General features: G+C 36.4%; 1 pseudogene; it reads left to right on the top strand.

Annotated features, from left to right (window-relative positions):
- The first annotated feature begins 17,886 nt into the window (after positions 1 to 17,886).
- Positions 17,887 to 21,050, top strand: LOC149217005 (uncharacterized; annotated as a pseudogene).
- Positions 21,051 to 23,461: the final 2,411 nt, after the last annotated feature.

The raw sequence follows: 23,461 nt of genomic DNA, 5'->3' as shown, positions 1-23,461 counted from the left end.
GAGTTTCTTGTATGAATTTTTCAGATCCAAAGGTTGAAACAGTGACTCGTGGCACGTCGTACAAGTTCGCTCTACTGAACTAGTCTATAATCAGGTCATCTTGGGAGATTATGCATAACTATTTCTTGGAGAATCCAATTTAGATCAGACTGGTGGCATTGGGAAGAGGACACAGAGGGCTGCTACAAGTCACAATTTCATAACTTAAAGATCTGAAAGTACAGAGTTACAGCCATTTCAAGGTAGAGCTCCTAAAAACAAGAAAAATCAAGATGAGGAAGTTTGATGGCAAGGATCCGGTAAATTGGATACCTCAAATGGAGAAATATTTTGATATACATGGTGTACAATTGTTACAAAAGGTATGTATTGCATCTTCATATTTAGAACCAGAACAATTTTTATGGTACAAAGGGCTTTGTTCTCGTAAACAACTTGTTACGTGGTCAATTTTCACGGAGGAAATGAAAGCACATTATGAGGATACAAAGAGAAACACCTTCTTTAGAGCAACACCACAACAATTGGAAAGAGTAAAAGGGCTTTGTGACATAGTGGAAAGCAAAATTATGGAAACTAGGAAGTGTACCCCTCACAACTATAAAGATGGAAGTGTTGTTTCTCCTAGCCTTCCACAATCTACAAGGGTTACACCACAAAAATTGGAAGAAAAAAGAGAAAAAGGGCTTTGTTACAATTGTGATAACAAATGCACTAAAGGTCATAAGTGTGCTGAGAAGAAATTATTTTACATAGAATATGAAGAGGAGGAAGAAAAGGATCAAGAAAAAACAAAAGAAGAAGATAAATGCCAAGACCCCACCCCAGAGAAAGAAGAAATGAATCAGACCATATCTTGTAAAGCATTGGCAAGAATTACCACTCCTCAAACTCTCAAGATAGAAGGACATATCAAGAAGAAAAAGGTGCAAGAAGTGAAAGATCACATCAAGAAAGAAGAAATGAATCCAACCATATCTTGTAATTCATTGTTCAAAATTACCACTCCTCAAACTATCAAGATAGAAGGAAATATAAAGAAGAAAAATGTTCAAGAAGTGAAAGATCACATCGAGCATCAATAAATAAATCCGACCATATCTTGTAAAGGATTGGAAGAAATTACCACTCCTCAAACTCTAGAGATAGAAGGACATATCAAGAAGAAAAAGGTTCAAGCAGTGAAAGATCACATCGAGCATCAACAACAAGTTCTCCAACTTTTAAAGGATAACGCCACTTCGGTGCAAAATCAAACGAAACAACAGGCACTTAAAAAATGGCGACCTTACCGAATGGGAAGACTCTTCAAGGATGAGGATGTGGAAGCATTGTTTTGTGCTATTTATATTATCCAACCAGATTGGATAAACGAAGCAAGGGATGAATGGAAGAAGGACGAAGAAGTATGGCCACTTATTCAAAAGTTGCAAAAGATCCCAATTCAAACAATATTGCCAGAAATTAAAGAGGAAGGAAAAATCATATTGGAACCTGGAGCAGTCACAGAAACAAGAACGCGACATCTACGAAATCGATCAATTTCAGAGTATCTCATCAAGTGGAAGAACGTACCCACTGAATATTCCACATGGGAGGACAAGAATTTTATACAAAAGCATCAAGAACTACTCAAGCGTTGAGGACAACGCTTTTTGAATGAGAGAGGCATGTTAGGCCCCTATACTACTAGTGTAACCCCTTATTGTTATTAGTATAACCCACTTATTATATTGATGTACCCATGTAGTGCCCATATTGTTACTATTGTGTCCCATAGAAGCCCATTATTGTTATTATTGTGCCCTTACATTATTATTGTTATGTCAGCTCTGATTATGTTATGACCCCTTAGACTCCTATATATAGAAAGGAGGTCTTTTCATTTGTATCATCCAAGAATTGTTCATTTATGTAATGTAAAGGAGGTTGCCCCTTTGAAGAGGCTGAATTATAAGGCATTGATCTATCTTTTCTATCTTTTCTTGAGCTAGTTTCATAACAAGATGTGATGAGGCCGATACCCAGAGAGTCAGGGGCTTGTGAGCGAAACTTGGCTCTGGTGGGGTATCTGAAAGGAAGAGGGCTAGAATGAGAGGGAGGATCAGGTAATTGGTAATTTGGGGGAGGATTATTAGGGAAAGAGCGTTGAGTGCAGGAGATGGTGGGGGAGGGGGGTTTGATAGGGAAATCGATAGCCTTGTGGGGGATAAATGTGTGAGAGAAAGACTATATTGAATTAAAATATTCATAACAAGTTTCAATGCCATGCGGATATACATTAGAGTAAACAGAGGAGGATTTTGTAGTCGACATACCTGTATAGAACATCGCCTTAGTAGCTTCCCTTGCTCTGGTAAGAGGAAGAGAGCATGCTTCGATGGGTGCCTTTCCCTGCTTCTTTCTGGTCTCCTTTGTGGGCACAGGTAATGCATCATCTTGTGCCTGATTTGCAACCCCTTCCCCACTAAAGGGCTTTTCTGAGCTTGTGCTTTGCTTTGCACTATATCCTTCTCCCTGTCTCCTGCCCTTTCCTTCTTGTTCAATGGACAATCTTTGTACAGGTTTCCCACCTTGTGACAATGTCTGCAACGGATAGGAACACCTTCATAGTCTAGGGTTTGATTTCGAGAGAAGGATTTCCGTTGTAGAGTAATGTGCTCCTGAAGATTGCCCCAAGTGTCCAAGTGAACGAGAATCCTAACATATGCCATCATACCTGAGGCTAGGTATGTTATATCGCGGTTGAGATAGGTGCCTAGAGTGTTGCCTATGCGAGGAAAATATCCTCTGACCAAAATTACAGGGGAAGTCTTGTTAGCCAAACACATATAGGGTCGACTCCTATCTGTTCATTTGCGGGGTTGAATAAAGGGTTCCATTGTCAGAGAAGAACTTGAGCATGCTCAAAATTCCAGAAAGATGACAAGACCCAGTTTGTGTGCTCGGATCTAGCAAAACATAGAGCAAACCATCCTCTAACGAAGGTTTGTACGGTTGGGAGATCCACCAGGTCCTGCCCCCAAACCTCTAGGATCCACATCTTAAGCCTATTCATTGTGTAGCTATAGCCACGAATTCTTCCTACCAGAACTCTGTCTATCATGTCCATGCTGTCACCCCACGGATGTCCTCCCAGATTCTGAGAATGACGTCCTCACTTCAGACCTTGAAGCACTTCCTTTTCTTTCCCCTCTGCGACGAAATTTCAAGGTCCTTTGTATTATCCCCTCGCTGCTTAGGGTTTGGGTCAAGGGTTTGAGGGCGATGGAGTTCGACCATTAGAATTGAATCCGAGAGAGGGGATACTGCCACGTAGCTTCCATATGGAGGCACCTCAAGTACCAGAACTTGTGGAATTTCCTGGGCCGAGATGTGGGTTCTTAGAGGGTTGGATGAGGATTCAGTAGGGTGGGATGAGAGGGGGGTTTGAGAGCTAGCTGCCTCAGGATTTGTGTAGAGGTAGGCAGAAACAAAAGTGGAAGGTGAGAGTGACTGCAACAGTGAGGGAGGAAACGACGAGATCAGAGGAGGCTCTAAGAAAGTAACAACAGAGCAGGAAGGTCCAGAAATGGAAGGAAGACCCTTAATAGTAGCTGACAGGTTGCAGCAGAAAGGAAGGATGTCATCCACAGCGAAGCGAGGGGTTTGCCAAATATTGACATTCTCCAACGGGCCTTCCGAGTAGTCTACTAGGTCAAGTTCCATACCTGTTCCAAGGTGCTCTCCGCCACCTGCCTCCAGGACCATCGTAACCATTGTCGTTGGTGGGGTATCAAAATTCGGTGGGAATACAGTGAAACAGGGAGGAGACAGTAACAACATTGTTACAGAGTGATGAACGGGTAATGGATGATGGGAACCACCGCAGGTGATGTTGCCGAAGGAGAGAGCAGACATCGATGGCTAGCAGGTAGGTGGGGTGAGTAGGGAGCCGTCGTGTTGCCATCAGCTGAAAGAAGCCCTAACCCTTTTCAAACAGCCTCCGTAGTGCCATCGTATTCTTTCCCTTTCACCTTACATATCTTTTTACTATTAAAAAAATCATCTCACTCTCTTAATTAGGGAGGATACATATTTTCCAATGAAGAAATGTACCTAAGATCCCTCTTGGCTTAGGAGTTTGTTTCCATGTTTCTACTAAGTTAGAAACTTATTTCTAGGCTCCCTCTTAGTTAGGGACCTACAAAATCTTTTTAGGTGGAGATGATGGGACACCGAGCTACTTGAAGAACTCCTCCTCATGATGTCATGAACTTATTTGTGTTTATCCAAGATTCTTCATGTTTTTGGAATTCTTTGTAGGGAATCGACTGTCCATCACTTTCATCCATGAGTCAGGCATGTCATCATTCATTTTCTCAGAAAGTGATCGATCATTTCCATATTTTTCCTTCCTTCATGTCATGTTGCCTTCTTCATGCCATGTTTCCCTAAGGATCTTTCATCTTACTACATTGACATCCGTGGTGGAAGATTTCCCACAACTCTTCCCTTGGAAACCCTACGTAATCCCATTGAGATATCATTCAAAAATAAGGAATGAACATTATATCAAAATTATGTTTGTTATGGTCTTCCATCATGACATCTTCTATTTCACATCAACTTCCTACATACACATTGACACATCTCCAAAAGTTATATACTATCAAGGGTTTGTTTCTTTTTTAGACTTCATCAAAGTCTTCATATATTTCATTGAGATATCCTAGTAAAATCTCTTAGTCCTTGGATGTTGATTTCCCTTTTCCATAGTTTCATATTTCATGATCTCTTCTTTCTTCACACTTTTTTCTTTCGAGGAGATTTTAATCAGAGTTCTTCTAATTACTTTCAACCACCTCAAATTTCATATGAGGAGATATTATGTTGATTTCATCTAGACAATGTGTGACCCAATCCTTGCTACATTGTTGCAAAGTAGGAGATCCTTTTTTATCTTTCTCTCGAGATAGAACATTTATCCATGTTACCTGCAACCATATGACATGACTCTACAATATTGAATACAATCATACATACCTCATTTTCCTTTTGGTCATCTTAGACTTCCTTTCAGTAACATCCTAGATTGAAATAACTTCAATCCCTTGATCTGCTTCATCTATTCTGTCATCATACTATCATCCCATGAATTCCCACAACATGGAATTTTTGATGAAACCCTTGCTTCCTTTTTATTGGTGACCCTTTCGATGAAGATTCCAATAGAATATCTTGAGTATCCTCATCTAGCAGATGTTTCATTTTGGCTGATGTATTATGATATTTGTACTAGATGATGTTTTCTTCCTTTTCTCATAAGTACCACTTAGGTTATTAATCAGGTTTCCAAGAGCTATATCCTTCCATGGGTGACTGCCTTAGACTTAACCTATGTTTTATGCTTCTCTATGACGATTTCATGGGTTCTTGCTTTTAATGCTTTTATGATTCCATGATGCATCCTATCATTTCCATTAGCGGTTCACAACATCCATATCCTACAACATAAAATTTGAAAACAGGATCTTGAAAAGAACTAGATGAGGAAGACTATCTCAATCATGGTAGAGATATTTTACTTACTCTCCGTTGGACTTCTTCTTTTTAGCTTCCTCCACTTCTTCTATGACATGGGATTTTTTTCTACCTTTTTCATTACTATCCTTCTTGAGCTTAGGACAATATCTTTTGTAATTCCCATATTCTTGACATGCATAGCATTGAATCCTATCCATTTTCCTTCCTTTTTTCTCAGGACCAAATTTCCCATATTTTCCTCTTCTCTTTGTCATAGCTGCATATGCTTGATTTTGATCACATGATCCCACATCCGTTTTAGCCTTCAACCTAGTTTCTTCAATCTTGCACAATGACCATAGATCCTAGAATGGAGCATCTTGTTTCTTCCCATAAATTCTAGAAGTGAAGTTACCCCACTCCTGTGGTAATGCATTTATTACTACGATGGTCATCTCCTCGTTAGATATTATTTCTCCTAGATCTTGAAGTTGATCCATTATTTTATATATCCTAAAAAATTATGATGCTATCCCTTATTCTTTTGATATCCTTAGCTTGTATATTTCTTTCCTTAGAGCGATGACTTCGACTGCAGTGCTTACAGAAAATAACTATATCAATTTGTCATATATTTCTTTTGAGGTGTCAAGTTTAGATGTATATGGAATGAGGGTATCCTTGACAGATTCTATGAGAATCCTTTGAATCCTCACTTTTCCTTTCATAAAATTTTCAAGTGCTTGAGAATCTTATTTTGTTGGTTTGGCAATAGATCCTTTCACATGATTCATAACGTCATTTTTGATTAGATTCATATCTATCCTCTTCTTCCATGCAAGCTAGTTTGAAGCCCCAAACAATTTGTTTCCTTCCTTGTAAAAAGAAATTTTGAGAGATTTAAACATAAATATACTTACTTGTGAATATGCTTCTTCCACTTTCTACCTCCTTGAAGTTGATGCCAATATAGATGATAACGAACTTCTCGTTAATGAAGATAAATCTCTTTAAGAGTGAGCCTTGAATCCAAAAAGAAGGATATCACTTTATATCATTTGATAGTGACGTACTTATTGATATCTATGACTTATTAATGATGTCTTGTTGCTTCTTGGATGATCATATTCAATGGTAAGGTCCTTGCTTCAACAAGAGGAAATTTCCTTATAAATTTTGAAGATGATGACAACATCCTTGATCATGCTTCTCTAGGATGAATAGACTTCAAGAAACTTGATTTTCAAGTCCCTTCAACTTGAGTAGGGTCTTTGTGGTCTTTTGAGGATACCAAGACTTCTTCTTTGATCTAAGTTTTTGATACTTCTTTGTAGATATTGACTTCACTTTGATATCATTGAATTTGGTTTGATGTCTTCCTCTAGATTTGATGATTGAGTGTCTATTATTATGATAACTACTTGTGAATTATTTTTACTTTATTAGATTATGGTCTTTTTCTTTAGTTATATTATTATAGTTTTATTCTTCATAAAACAACTACCAATGCATAAAAACAAAGAGACAATAGACACAGAATATAGGTGATCAGCTATGGCCAAAACCTCTGATACTTGAGAGGAAAACCCAAATGAATTCTTCTTCTTATGGAGACTTCAATTGATGAATAGCAATACCAAGACCATTGAACTATTTTCCAGTCCAAGACTAAGTAATAAAGCTTCCTTGATGAGTTCCTTTCTCTATGAGTCAACGATAATCAAACTTCTCAATTCCTCCTCCTCTTATTCCTTTCAGAGTTTTGGTTACCAGGAACATACCTTAAAGTTTCATCCCTAATTTAGAAACCCTAGTCCCAGTGTTTGAGAGAGATATTGTCTCTCAAACTTCTTCACTTTGAGATGGAAACTAATCCTCCATAAGTCAGCTTGATTCTTCACTTGACTTTCTCCTTGGATTGACATTTGATAGTAACTTCAATATATCGGCTCCTTCGTTAGTAGACAACACCTATAATTTGTACATGTGAATTGTACTCAACCCAAAACATACCCAAAAACAATACCAAAAATTTCTCTCTTCCGTTTCTTATCTTCATTTGTTATGAGGCTCTTTCCCAAGTGATTCTCACACTTCTTATTGTAGACTCATCCTTGACCAAAAATATGAGTTCCTAATGGAGGCTGAGCTTCCAATCTATAATGGTTTTCCCATGAGAAATAAGCCAACTTGATAGTTTCCTAGGCTGACATATAATTTGGTGTAGCTTTGTTATTTCAATTAAGGCTGACTTGATGGAGGTTCTTGAGCTTGGTCTTGGAGGTCCTTTTCACTCTTTCATTTGACTTATATACAAATGTAACATGCCCATGAAGCATCCTTCATACATGAAATTAACTCAATTTGACATCATGACCAATCTTAAGGGTTCAAAATCATAGTCTTAACTAAAAGTAAAATTCCTTGTTCATGAAACCCATGAGAAAATCATTACAAAAATAATTTTATTTTTGTTATTTACATTAGTTACATAAAAACACAATTACACATATCATTATGAAGACTGAACCTAGTTACACTTTTCAACAAGACATAGTCGTAACCAAAGAGCAGGTGATTTTTCATGCCCCATACTTGGATCTGATCTATACCCAATATGGAATGCTTTATGATGAGATACCAAATTATCTACGACCTATCAATACCATTTCTCAAACTCTTAGTAAAGAATCACTTGTTGTCGATGGCATGATTGGTTCTACCAGTGAGCAGTCAATTAATAAATCATCTGGTTTCAACTCTTTCTGTTAGTGCTCAAAGCACTCCTTCCACTCATCTAGCTTCTACTTCTGAGATCAATGTTTTTCAATCATCAAAAGGCAAATCTCCACAACCAAAAAGTAAGAAGAAAGGCAAAGGTAAGAATAAGAAAGACAATGCTTTGCAGGATAAACAAAATAATGAGGCTTCTAAGAAAAGAAGAAACCTCGTTACCCATGTTTGAACTGTAATGAGGAGCATTTCATGCCTGATTGTCCAGACCAGGTGAAGGTGAATCGGTTAGTGAAAATTTTAAGGATTAGAGTTTAAATAAATTTTTGGATACCTTGATGAATATTCTAGTCCATATTATGCAAAATGTAAAATGTTTAATCATATTTTCATAGAAATATTTAGACATATAATTCTTTTATATTATTATATATAAATTTTATGTGATATTTAAATTAAAATAATGTCATATTGTAAAATTTGGGCGAATCACTTTTAGAAAAATGGAAATATGCGATTTTTTTTTTCAAAAAGCATGGAAACTTAACCCACCTGTGAATACTAGTCCCAAAATTTTTCCATGAAATAAATTCCTTAAATCATATTCTACACCCGTTGCGTTGACAGAACCATTTTTGAATCAACTGACCAATATGGTTACCCAAGATCCCACTACCTCTAACTCAATTTTGATGCTTTCCTCTACTAAGCCCAAAAATTATGTTATGGTGGCCACCAAGGGTAAGGACTATATTAATGCGAATCCCTTAAACAATTTGACTACTATCAACCTACATGTTTGACCACATCACCATCATATCCTACTCCAAATTTTGTACCTACTCAATTAACAATTAAGCCTCCTAAGGGCAATATCCATAAATTGACATTCAACCCTTCGTGCAAGAGCTACTCAAAATTATAACATATTTGAGGATCTGGCTGAAGCTCATCAACTATGTCAACTCTTGAGGTGTTGTGAAATTGTCCCGCTCAAAATAAGGCTTTTCTTTTGGAAAAATTGATGTATCAATCCTTCAAATTCTGACCTTATAGTTTTTAACCATTAGAACTATCTTATTTCCATGTATTATTTCCATATCTTGCTCGAATCTTATTGGCTCTTCCCAATTAAGTCAGCCACTAGCCACTATGAAAGTTATTGATGGAAGAACTTATAAACCGCGTGGGATTTTGAATTGTCGAGAGGTATAATTAGGTGGAAATATTGTACCAGTACAAGTCAAAGTTATCGATGGACTTCTAGATTATAATTTTCTATTGGGTCGTACATGGGTCTATGCCATGGTTGCGGTTGTCTCCACATATTTTAGAATTATAGATTTTCCTTATAAAGGAAGCATCGTAGCCATCGATCAACTCACTTTTTTTCCACTGATTCTTCAATTACTAGAAGTATCCCTCTTGTGGAGGAAACCCCTCACCCATATCAACATGTCGAGGTTGGACAGCTTAAGGATTACTCTCTTATGGGAACCTTTTCACTTCCTCCTTCCTCACTCCCTGTCAATTATACTTCGGTTTCCTATATTAATATGATATATTAATGTTCTGCTCTAGTTGATCCACGGGTAGTACAAGATCAATATAATATCAACAATTTTAGTGATCGTATTTTGCTTAGCCCAGTTGATCTTGACTACGATGTCATCTATTTGACTTGTGCAACTTTTTCCGATCCTTCCTCTTTGATCAATTGGGTTGATCATCCTTTAGATTATGGTACACCATCTGATCCTTTCTCTCATGCATTTTCCACCAATGAGATCATCATGGAGATCATAATGTTAGATGATGCACCATGGGCGACCATCATCATCATTCCTCCTTGCAAAATTCCTTCGAGGAAAATCTTGTGCACTTTATCAACCGAATGTCGTTGAGTTATCTACAATTTTTGCACCTGTATACGATGTCAATTCTGATAACTTGTTGAACATTAAAGAGACTATCACTCTCGGCATTTCAATTAAACATGGCATTACCAAAAATCTACATATTGGTGCATCATTCTTGCTTGATTAGGTCAAGACTTATAAAGACCTATTATAGGAATCCATATATGTTTTTGCCTGGTCTTATGAAGAAATGCCAGGTATCAATCCAAATATTTTTGTAAATGAAATTTAGATGTACCCTGATGCTAAACTAGTTCGACAACACCTTGATGTTTAGTAGATTTGCCACTACCTCTACCTTGCTTTTTTTTTCCTCTATATCTTTTGCATATGCCTTTGTTCAGAGAGACTTGTGCCTTGAAAGCTTGTTCCGTGGAATTTTCTCCCATGTTATCTCATGTTTCATGTGACAAAGACAATCCAGTCAACTGATCTATTACAAAGTTGTAAAATATTTTGAATCCATAATCATTGTTATAACCATTTCAAATTTCTTCTAGAATACTTTCAAATCATTTTTCAACGATATTTTTATCGACAATAGCTTCCCTAATAAGCCTGATTTGATTGATGATTCCCTTGACTCTAGTCATGAATTGATTAACATTATTTGTCTGAGTCATGTTTAGGTTTCAAATTGATTCCTCAATGTTTGCAAGTTAATAGTCTTCACCATATCATTACCTTCATATGCATCTTTGAGAATATCCCAAACTTCATTTGCAATTGAGGCATTAGCTATTTTATCAAGGATCAAGTCATCAATGATATTTTGGATCCAACATTTGGCTCAATGATATTTCTTTCTCATTTTGGTAGTTGCGTTCCTATGATTATTGTTTATGTCTACTAATGCTCTTTGGTTTTCTCTAAATATCCATTTTGGAGTGTATTCTAACAATCTCGGGCTTGCAAAAAAGTATTCAATAGAGAATCATTGTTTATGGCAAAGCGTAAGAAGAAATCTAATTTTTATCGCTTTTAAATGAAGTAGCAACCCTTTTTTCTTTTATGAGAATCTCCTTCTTTTCTAAACTTGAATAGAACCTTTTTTTAATATAGAATAATAGACCTTTTTTTCTAATGAATCACCTTTAAAAAAAAAAATCTTAAAAAAAATTATTTCTTTAAAAGAAAACATTTTTGAAGAAAATAAACAATTCGTGTTTCCTTTTTTACTGCAAATAATTTACGTTGCCTTTGGCTTTTTGTTCCCAATTGAATTCGTGCTCCTTTCATGCTTCATTTTTTTTTAGTACCTACCATCTGGCAATGGCCAGGGACTATAGTAATTGAAATGGTAGTTATAAGCATTAGTTTCAACGATTCATTATAACAAATAAGACTAATAAACAATGTTTTTAGGTTTAAGTGTATTTTCAACAGCACAAGTTTTCTTAGCCATTTTATTTGGCCTCTTCTCGAGGCCAAAGGCTATAACCATATAATATAATCAACCTTTTCCTTCACATTTCCTTTTCATTCTGAAATCAGGAAACTAATGCTAGCATTACCTGAAAGCATTAAATGTTATGATTTAATGACTTGCCTATTGACTATATATTATTTTCTAGCAAGGGACTATATCTTGGCTATGCCAAGTGCACACCATGCACCTTCACACCATGCATTGTTGTCTTATAACTTCCACCTGCACACCATGCATTTCCACCTATACGTTATAGTTCCAGTTTCGTGTAATGCTTCAGGTGGATAGGCTTTAGGCGGCGACTTCTTCAGGTGCCCAGGCTTCAGGCAATTGCATCAGGAACTATGGTCTAATGTTATAGTTCTAGGCCTTCACTTTTCCTATTCCTTAGTCTTATTCAGGTGGATAGGCTTCAGGTGGCGACTTCTTCAGGTGCCCAAGCTGGCTTCTTCAGGTGCCTAGGCTTCAGGGCTTTGGGCAATTGAATGAGGAACATCAATCGACCTGCACAGCTTCATGAGGTACAATTCTGAAATTAATATAAATTACAAATTCTGAAATAAATTTAAACTACAATAAAGAATAAGTAGCAATAAGTAATTCAAGTTGTTAAGAAATTGCTCAGAAAATGGTGGTTATTGAATAGAGCTCTAATTTTTTCTTACTTGCAAATTTCAGATTTTTTGAAATGATCAGATGTTTTGAATCATTTCAAAGACCAAATTGGGCAGTTTGATTGCACTGCTAGTCAGACAGAGGATGAGATGAGAGTTGTATTTAATTTATATAGGGTTTTCCTCATTGCCTTTCCAGGAGAGAAAGTCATGGTCGAGGCTAAAAATTTCACTGAAACTTTCTCTACGAAATATTTAAAAGAAGCAGAACTCTGGGAAGATTCAGCATTTTGGAAATGGGAGTTTCGGAAGCATTTGGAAAACCCTGTAGCATAATCCAGTGCTATTATCCAACTTACTGATTGTGCTAGATTTTCTGTTTTTTCGAGTGACATTGGCATTTGAGAATTACCCCATTATCAATTATCATTTTTCATTTTTCATCCAGAAATTAATATATCAGTCAAGTCATATCCGAGATTACAATCTTCTTTCATGTATTATCTATGAAAAAAAATAGATCAGCTACAATGGTTGCTGCATAAAAAAAAATAGATCAGCTACAATGACTGCTGCATAAAACGTTTTATCTACTTAAAAGATTAAGACGGAAATTAAAATTTTAAGTCCATTGGTTGGGTCAATTATTTTAGCTGGACTAATCCTAAATTTATATTTTTATATGGATTCACATTTCTTATATACCAGAAGCTACTTATTTTATATTTATCACCCTTTGTTCAAACAATTACAGTAGTTACATTAATTTCTAGTTTTCTTACAACTATCTAGTAGACTTATTAAAAAGAAATGCTTGGTTTCATATTCAAGTAGAGCCCATACAACAGTATCAACTACGATATCTATTTAAAAACACAATTCAAGGAATCTCTGGTGAAATTAATTCTTTTAAGTATTTCTCACAGTTTCGTATCACCGACACTCTTTATTATGGGGAGTACTAGGCTGATAGATATCATACTAGTCATTGGATACTACAGAGGTATGGTACTATCAATGCCTTTATTTGTTACAATGTATCTGTATATTAAGAGAAATTGCTAATTAGAAAAAACAACACTCTGCTGAATACTTGTTTAGAGAATTGTGAATTATGTTTGTTCATTTCTCTGCTTGGACTGAAGCAAAACATCAAACAAGACATCAAAGACTGAAACAAAACATCAAACAAGACATCAAAGAGTGAGGCATTAAAAAAAATTTGTAGAATTTCGTACAGATACTTCTTTGATTCAACAATTTGTCTGGTGTCAAGATTTTCCTCAGTGAAGGTGCTGTGTTGGGTCCGCTGCCTTCTGGGTCACCATGTCTGCTGGTCCTTCTCCTTCCTCACCAAATAGCCAGAATATATAAAAATTCACATCATCAGGTTGCATTTTTGTGCAAGGATTCCCATTAACAGTTTCATCATATGTATCATCGTGCGTGGCCTTGTGCTGCTCCTTAGGCGAAAGGCCTTTCCTAGTTGACGCTCAGTTGACAGTGTGCGCTAGGACGTTGAGACATTATTAGGCAAGCCCTACGCCTTAGGGGAGTGATGCCCAAGGGGAAGCACAATGGGACAGGAACGATTGCTCACCTGACATAGGCAAGTTAGGAGGGAAACACCAACCACCCGGGAATGCCTGCAGATACACCATGAGGCTAGGACTAGTAGACCTATTTAAGGCAAACAAAACACAGAATATAATCAAAAGTTGTGATTGTTGAAATCTGTGAACAGAGTGCTTATCCGGAGCTTCCCTGAGAAGATTCGTGCCTTGTAGAGGCCGCTAAAACTCAGTTCTCTAACTGAATAGTTTTGTGGAAGATTCTCAAAGGTGACAAGTGGGCTGCATGCAAGCTCAGTGGACTATTCAACTGACTAACCGGACTACACAATGACACATTTTCGAAGTGCTCTACTCACATACCAATTTCAGTAGAATGCATGTATTTATATGACGTGGCGGTGGAATTGTAAAACCAGTTCCTATTCTAGGAATGCGTGGAAATATTGTTAATTATGACCACAGTTCCATCACATGAGATTTAGCAGGGGATTAAAAGTTTCATAGTTATTTTATATTAATGTGTGGAAATAAAAAAGATATAGGCATATTATACTACCTATTGCTGTGTGAAAAATGCTATCACCCTTTCTTGTGCAGCCCGAGATTCTCTGGTTGCCCATTAAACGGTTTTTCCTCTTCTCTCCTCGATGGAATTTATGCTCAAGGGAGAATGGGTTGGAGTACTTGATATTCAATTTTGTGGAGAGTTAATACTATTTACAATAGAGTACAAGAAAACCCCATGAAGCAGCCCCGTACGGCCACTTCTGCTGAAACTACGCTCAAGGGAGAATGGGTCTGATCCTTACTTCAAATCTGTTGAAGAAATTATCATCGAACCCTTCATGTTTTCCTACCCTGCGGTACTTGGTACTTGATATTCGATTCTCTATTTACAGTAGAGTACAAGAAAACCCCATGAAGCAGCCCCGTATGACCACTTCTACCGAAACGGTCACCACAAACATCACCCATACAATGTGCACTCAAATCACCATCATAGCCACAGACTCTACCGGAATTGCAGGCACCAGAATTGATAGGTACAGTCAGGTTTCATCGAACAAATACCTCTTTAATTTCTAGAATCAATCTGATAGTTTTCAAGATCCTCTGTTGAAGTTCTCACGATCTAAGCTAAAAATTATGGCTGATAAGGCACCCTGCGGAATTTGAATAGTTAATATGAAAAAGGGGGATACAAGTGTAATACATGCATATGAGGTCACAGCTGGCACACTACATGATCCATCCTCGCCACAAGTAAAGATAATAATATAAATTTAATCTTTGGTGTTGTCAGCTATAATATGCCTAATGGGATGTAAAAATAATAATCTAAATTTAATGTTCAACATTGAGAAATCCTGATCTATATTCACTAAAATATAATCGAAATTATGCATCGACAAAACACTTTAATTTTTCCTATTATTACTCTCTTTATGGAACTTTTGACTGCTTGATTTGTTAGCTTGTTACATGCTCTAGGGAATTTGGTTACTCTAATTTCTTATAATGTCACGATCTAGGGAATTGTGGATCAAAATTTGGATTGACGCTAATGTTTTTCTCTATCATGGCTTTAATGGTGGACAAGTTTTGTAAATAGTTTAGACCTTATTATGCATGATCCTTACATTTTAATGGTTGGTTCTCATATAGTTCAATTGATTGAGAGATATATTGGGCCTGTAATGTGGGTACAAATACCAGATATTTTGCTTGTAAAGCATTTTGTAATAGGTGATACCGAGCTTACACCCCAAGTCTTTGACATTGGACATCTAAAATGTACTGACTCGTTTTTGGGATAAGATAGGTTAAAAATAAATAAAAACAAAGAAAAGGCAAAAAAATGGCCATAAAGGGGTGTTGTTTCAGCATATAAGTAAAATACATTATATTTGCCTTTATTTTTCTGTAATTTCACCATTTTTTTCAGATAAATTTGTCATCAGTGAGAGTTTTATATTTGAATGTTGGTTGAGATGTGGCTTATTAATGGTAAGTGACCCTGAGGTTTTCGTTCAGAAAATGGATAGGGTTTCAACATTGGTAGATGTTGTTGATTAAATGGAGGAGTTTCCACAGTGTATTAATAATCTCTATATCGAGCTCGTGTCTATCTTCTTCAACTTGAGGTCCTTGTACTCAGACTACCACGAATTTCTTAACGAGGTTTGTTGCTTAGTCCAGAATTAAAGACAGCCAAGCAAACACTACCATCACGCTGATTCCGTCGAGTGAAAACAAAAAATAATTATCTGTAAGTGGCACATAAGGCTTGTAATGGCATCATGTGACATGTACAGTCCTCGAGGCGGTGCACTTGGGATCTGCAAGTTGAACAGAAAATACCAAAATACATCAGATAATTACAAAAATGAGAGCAATTAGACACCACATCTAGCATAAAGCCTTTTTGTATTAAGTGGCATACAACTGCCTATGATTGTCTTGCCCAAAATTTTATGGATCCTCTTTTGTTTATCACAGTGAAATGTCACATGTTCCATTAAATCTCCTTCTGTACACAAGTTTCAATGGTTTTGTGTGATCATGTCTTGTTTTTGGATTGCTTGTAATCTATTTTAGCTATGAATGTAATCACTGAGGAAGAGAATTGCTTTTGATATCCTCTGTGTTAGAGATTCATGTAGACGTGAGGACAAGAGAAGGGAAGGCGCTGAACATCCACATGTTCTGTTGTAGAAGCCCGGGTTACTTCTATCCACAATCAGGGTTCTGGATGTACTTTGTTGTGCGCCTAAGAAAGAAGCTATAAGCTGCCTCAATGGATTTGCACTAGATGTATATCAAGCTGAGGTAACGAAATATTTCAATTGATTTTGGATTACACTTTACTAGCTAATGCTCTAACTCTGTTGTTTTACACAAGTCATGAGCAATCCATATGGGGCGATGTTACAGCCGAGTAGATCAAAGCCTTGTTGCTGGATACTAAAGGATATCAAGGTTGACTGTGGCAAAAGAGAGTAGATGCACTTCTTCAACTTCATTTTTGGGTGAAAACCGTATTATTCTTGCACTGAGGTATCATGTCATAATCCTTCTGATTCCCATAACGTTAGATTTTCCAAGTGACCGCTGTTATACAAGATTCCAAGAAGGTTAGATTTAACTTTTGGGATTTCAAACAATTTTAATTTTTTTGTTTTTATTTTTTAATTTTGGTCTAAAATGAAATGCAGACTACTTTATGAACTATTCCAGGCATATATATATATATATATATATATATATATATATATATATATATATATAGATATATATATATAGAGAGAGTAAGAATGTTGGATTGATGTTGGTAATGATGATCACACATTGATATCGTAAAAGGTAAACTTTAGTTACTTCGAATTTTAGTTTTATGTTGGAGAAGTATTAAGATATATATGATATTTTGTGAAAAATTGGTTTTCTTTGTATGGCTGTGATGATGATAAACAAGGAGGCTGCGGGGCAACTACTCCCTGCCGTAAGCTCGAGAAGGAAGAATGAGGTAAGAATGGGCCTATGACAGAACTTGCTGCAGCAACAATGTTGTGAGCAGAGAAAAGGCAATGGGTCCCCCAGAATTTCAGAACATCGCCACTGAGATTCCATTGCAGGTTTAGATCTTCTGTTCCAATTTCGAAACCAACTCGTTGATCTATTTTTCACCACATGTTGAGCCGCCTAGTGTTTCATTCCATATTTCGTCTTATTTGTTTCACTTCGTCAAGCCGCCTAATTTTTGGGTTTAGAACGTTGTTTGATGATATTTTCCCAGCCAGACTGAGCAAGCAAGGTGAAGAGCTTAGGCAGCAAATATGGGATAGCCAATGCAATAAATAAATCCCTAACCGGTCCCACTTGCCATTCCTGTAATTTGTTCACAAACAAAGAACACAACTAACTGGGCATGGTGTAATAGAACTGTTCAAACACATTGAATTACCTCACTTCTAACAACCCTCCTGGGCATGGTGTATCGAGAACTGCTCACACTGGGCTTTGTGATATTGGGCAAGATCCCTACTTACTGTGATCCCCATTGTATTAGCGGCTCCTGCAGCAACGATTGCTAAATATCAAGTCAAACAATGATGGATTTATTGAATGGTGCTGCTAGGTATATGGTGGTAGTAGTTCATCTAGACACCATTTCAAGAAATCAAGATCTGATCTGTAAAAGCCCCCAAAAATACGCTACAATTCTGTAATCTCTGCACATCGTCGTCATCATCCTCCGGAAATCTTGAAAATTGACGAAGCCATCGTTGTCCTTGTCGACTCCTCTGATCATCTGACGACAATCGTCAATGGTGCACTCTGCTTGCTCCCTGACATTCTAATGTGAGGTGAAAGGTTTTCAGACCCAGCGGTTAAGATTGACATTTTTGGTCAGCGTCAGGTCTTATCAGTCCGTGCAGTCTGTGCATTGAATTCTCGGAAGGTATATAACTGCAATCAAACCAACTTTCCCTGACCCCTCCAAGAGGACTAGGCCTTACTGGCGTTTTGTGGAAATCTTCACAACAAGCACTGAAGACATAAAGAAAGCCCTATCGGAAGGTATATAACTGCCACTTGTAGACCAGTTTAATAGGAGCCTATGAATGCTCTGTATGTGCAGAGCAATATGAGACAGCTACCTAGGGAACGAGGTTGAAACCTGCTACGAGGCCTCTGGCCGAAGGCGTGTACCGAATCCTGCGACACCACCCAACTGACTCAAAGAAGGGATTGCATACCCACCTGGTTTACAAGCTGGAGCTCCTGTTGAATACAAAGAATGTTAACTTGCAATCAAGAAAGGAGAAGCTCAATCACTATCTTATGACAAGAAAGGTGAAAATGAAACTACACCAGCAAAGGAAAAGGAATTAATTCCAACCACCCACATTAATGTAGTTGCTAGATTAATTTAGATAATACAACAGATGTTTCAAAGTGCAGGTTCTAGAAGTTGGCGGGTCATCAATGTTAGTTGGCAATAAGCGGCGGTATTCGGCCATTGTTGTTGAACAATAAATGTCAGTTGGCAAATTGTTGTAGCATCTACGACTGTCTGCAGATTGTTGTAGCATATAAGACTGTCTCTATGTATAAATTTCTATGTTTGTAATGTAATGAACAAGGTCATTCTATGAGTCTTCCACTCTCTCTAATATGGTATCAGAGCGAGCGGAAGACTCATAGAATGAGCTTGTTCATTATATTACAAACATAGAAATTTATACACAGAGACATCTGTAGATGATACAGCGATCTGCCGACAACCATAGATGCTACAGCAATCTGTCGACTGAGATTTTTCCAACCAAAAAAAACACACTGAAGTAGCCCCAAAGGGTGATTAATTTAGCCCTGCAATTGGTTCCATCGCCTCCATGCTAATAAGAGCTATAAGCTATAGGGCTCAACTTTGGCCTTATGACCATGGGAAGGAATCTAATGCTCTCTAGGTTCCCTCCCTGGTTTTGGATGGAGAATACCAGGTCACTTATTCTCTCTTTTGCAAACATTTCCTTCCAACACATGTTTAGTGAGCAGAATCAAACTTCTAATGCTTTTTCAAAGCGTGGTTTGTCCAACTCTCCTAGCTATATTCATTTTGAACATCTCATCTACAATTCGGTTCAAGGCAGATGAATTTTTGTGGTATAAACTAACTGGGCTACAATACTCTATTTTGGCAATTTTGTGATGGGTCAACAGAGGAGATAGTCTCGAAGAGAATTTAAACAAGTGAGGAGAACGAATGAAATGGCAATAGTTGTAGAAGAAGATCTGAATCAGATAGAAGAATTTGAAGACACTGATGCAATACTGAAACGATTAATGCCAGTTCTGCCAATTTTCTCAGTTAAAAATTTTAAACTTTGGGAAATAAAAATGGAGGGATTGCTTGGTTCAGTAAATTTATCACAATTTTTTCAAGGAATTTCCATAAATTCCAATGTAAAAGTAAAAGTGCAGTAGCATTGTTTCTCATCATATCAGCTTTAGATGAAAATATTTTGTCTAATATTTTATATGAATTTGGTGAAATATGCGATGCAAAAATATTTTGGGATATTCTTGAAATGAAATACAGTATGGAGGGTAATGAGAAAGCCAATGTTGATGAAGGTGTTATTGCTAAAAGTGATTGTGTTGAAAGCATCATAGCTGGGATTAAGGCTGAAAGTATGTCTTTAGCTAACAATAGAGCAGTATGTGATCTTAAGGAAACACCCAATGATGCAGATATTTATGAAGTCAAATTTGATGACAATTATGTATCCCATGATGAGTGGTTAAATATGATGCATGAAAAGCATTTTATATATGAGTTGTTTTTTGGTGAGGAGAGTTGCCTACCTCCATACACAAATCAAATGCAGGACAACATGTTTGCAGCAACAAAATTGACGAAAGAGGTTGAAGACATGAATCAATCAACTATGTTAGCAAAGAAAAATGAAGGAAGCAAAGCTCTTTACAAAAAGAATGATGAAAAAAATCAATATGGTTCTGTTTATGAATCTAACATTGTTTTTGAGTGTGCAGATATTGACAATCAGGAAGAAGCAACAAAACTTGAAGAAATTCCAAGCATTAAGGACAAGTATAAGTCCCAAGAACCTGAAGCAATGTTGAATACAAAGAATGTTAACCTGCAATCAAGAAAGGAGAAGCTCAATCACTATCTTATGACAAGAAAGGCGAAAATGAAACTACACCAGCAAAGGAAAAGGAACTAATTCCAACCACCCGCATTAATGTAGTTGCTACATTAATTTAGATAATACAGCAGATGTTTCAAAGTGCAGGTTCTAGAAGTCGGCGGGTCATCAATGTTAGTCGGCAACAAGCAGCGATAGTCGGCCATTGTTGTTGAACCATAAATGTCAGTCGGTAGATTGTTGTAGCATCTACGGCTATCAGTAGATTGCTGTAGCATCTACGGTTGTCTCTGTGTATAAATTTCTATGTTTGTAATGTAATGAACAAACTCATTCTATGAGTCTTCCGCTCTCTCTGATAGCTCCCTCGTCCCGAAGGGAAACATGAGCCTCAAGACTCCTTGAACGTGGAACTCGAGGGGTCCTTTATCATACAGATCAAGAACCCAGAGCAGGCCGCGCCACCATCTGCAGGTCTTCAGAGCATCATTCTTGCGGAAGCTGTTGTGGTCAAAAGCAGACAATCGTTCTGCAACAGGTCCAAGTTATCCTCAATGGAGCCAAAATCATCTAGAACTGCAGATTCACTAGTTTTTTGAGCTTTTGGATGACCAACAATAGCTTAGGGCAGGGACTAGCTGTCGCGCAACTCATCTTGCTTAATTAGAAGTTGTAGAATTTTGTGGCCTAGTATGTTGTTCCGTCATTTAAATTTGAGTTGTTGTGACCTACGTTAAGAGAGGCATGTTAGTCCATAAAGTGTATAAGTGGTGTGATATAGTGTGACCACTCGAGATTCTAAAGTGCGTTAATAAAACCCCTCATTAAAAAAATTATAAAAAAAATCAACTTTCTCTTTGAGCTCAACATACAATGATTGTTCTTGGCTTTCACTAACTTGGAAGTAGATAGCAACTTTGTTCTCCTCCTCGAGTTCTTTTTCTCCACAATTTCAAATGTTTCTCTCAAGGGCTTTTATGCAACCTTTCACTTTGATACCATGACAAAGCTTAAGACGGAGAAAACATGAATAAGAATGAACTCAAAAATAGAAATGGAGTGAACAACTCCTCTTATTATTAATTAATAGTTAAATAAAGTACAAAAAAGACAAGGTAACAACAACAATAAATAACTTGAGTAAGATTCAATTAGACTCAACTAGTAATTGAACTGAATTCAAACTCACTATGACACCTAACAGACAAACATGAAACAAATAGATCAATTCTCTCAATAAAAGCAAGAAAAATTGCATGTGAGATGGGACTAACAAAAAATGTAGCGATCGCAGCAACAGAGAATTTGGTATCGCCATACATTGTAAGATAGTTATTTATGTTTTCAACTACCGCTAAAAAAAGACAAAATTGATCTTCTTTGTATGAGGGAAGAGGGCCATTGTCTGTGTCATTCTCGTATATTGAATACACAACTAGAAATGGAGGGAATATATGAGCATCAATGCTTAAATTATTAAATCCACTACCTCGTAAAATTTTCTCTATGAACTTATTAAATGAACTAACTACAGAAAAACAAGTTAAAACCTTTTCAAACTACCCTTCAAAAACCATAACTGGAAACCCTAAAGAGTTGCATTCCCATATTTCCCCTTCAGGAGGGAAATATGCTAGCCCTTTTAAGAAAGCCCTTAATTTTATGGGATGGATTCACCTCAAGTCCAATTGCACACGGCTAGAGATCCCTTCTACCAAACTCCAATAATGACCCACAGAACATGTTCATGTCAATCTCACTCAATATTTCCTCGATTTCATCATTTTTATCATCTGCAATAAAATCAATTAGAATAAGTCTTAGTGAAACATGGCTAAAATAGTGGGAAAAGTAGGAAAATGGTCATCCAGGAGGGAACTAATAAAACCTATAGTAGTGATGACAACAGAGAATTCTGCATAGCCATAGATTGTACGAGAGTCATCCAAGTTTATGACTACTTCACACTAGATTTAGTAGAAGAAAAATCATAATTGATTTTTTTTTCTTATGAAGGAAGAGGGCCTATAAACACACTCTCATATGTTTAATCCAGAAGTGAAAATGGAGGGAACATATGAGCATAAACTCTTAAACCCTTTAAACCATTCCCTCGTAAAAGCTATGGATGACCCATCAGTGTTTAAAATCTAATGTATAAATTCTGAGAATCGAAATCATAGTTTTTTATACACTTAACCACTGTGCTTTAAATAATTTGACTGAATCGACATAATATTAGATTATATCACATAACATCATATTACATTACATAATGTTTTACTATTAGGATGGTCTAAAAATATTTTATTTTTAATTTAAGTATATAAAAGTCATTTAGCTCACTTGACCATATGTAAAGTGATTTCTAATTTTCATTATAAATTAAACTAACATTTTATTTGGAATGTAGAAACTTCGTTTAATTTTTTTTTTTTAGCTAAGATAGTTATTTATCCCGAGCCAAGTTTAAATGGGAAATGTTTGTTTAATATTAACTTGGTCAGAAATTAATTTCAAAATACTTACTTTTATAATTTATGTAATCCATAATATTTGTTCATAATACTTGACATTAAAAGTCAAATGTCCTCAATAAAACATTGAATATAGATTATTTAACAATATCAAATAATATAAAATCTTATTGTGTTAAAACTCTATAATAAGATTTAGAACCAGTTAGCTAATAGCATGTTTTATAAAGTTAATGTAAATGTCATAAAAATAAATTATATCATTTAACCTATGTACTAAGTCGAATATCAAATGTATATGGAAGAGCTTGGCAAAAAGGCCTTGAACTTGTACCTATTTTATAGATTTAATTCCATATTTAAAAAAAAAAAAAAAAAAACAATTTTTTAGCTTTACAAAATTCGATAATGGGAAATTATTTAATGTCAAAGACTCCTTAAGTGATTGAAATTATTTAGGTAGAACATGGTGTTGAGAAGTGGTATTAGGAAATATATTACTGACAAAAATGATATTTTAATGTGGAAAATAA

Source organism: Pinus tabuliformis, chromosome 1_1, assembly GCF_031772625.1.
Source record: "Pinus tabuliformis cultivar Carrire ecotype Pingquan chromosome 1_1, CPIR1, whole genome shotgun sequence".
Classification (NCBI taxonomy): domain Eukaryota; kingdom Viridiplantae; phylum Streptophyta; class Pinopsida; order Pinales; family Pinaceae; genus Pinus; species Pinus tabuliformis.
The sequence above is the reverse complement of the archived record's forward strand: the minus strand, read 5'-3'. Positions and strand labels throughout refer to the sequence as shown.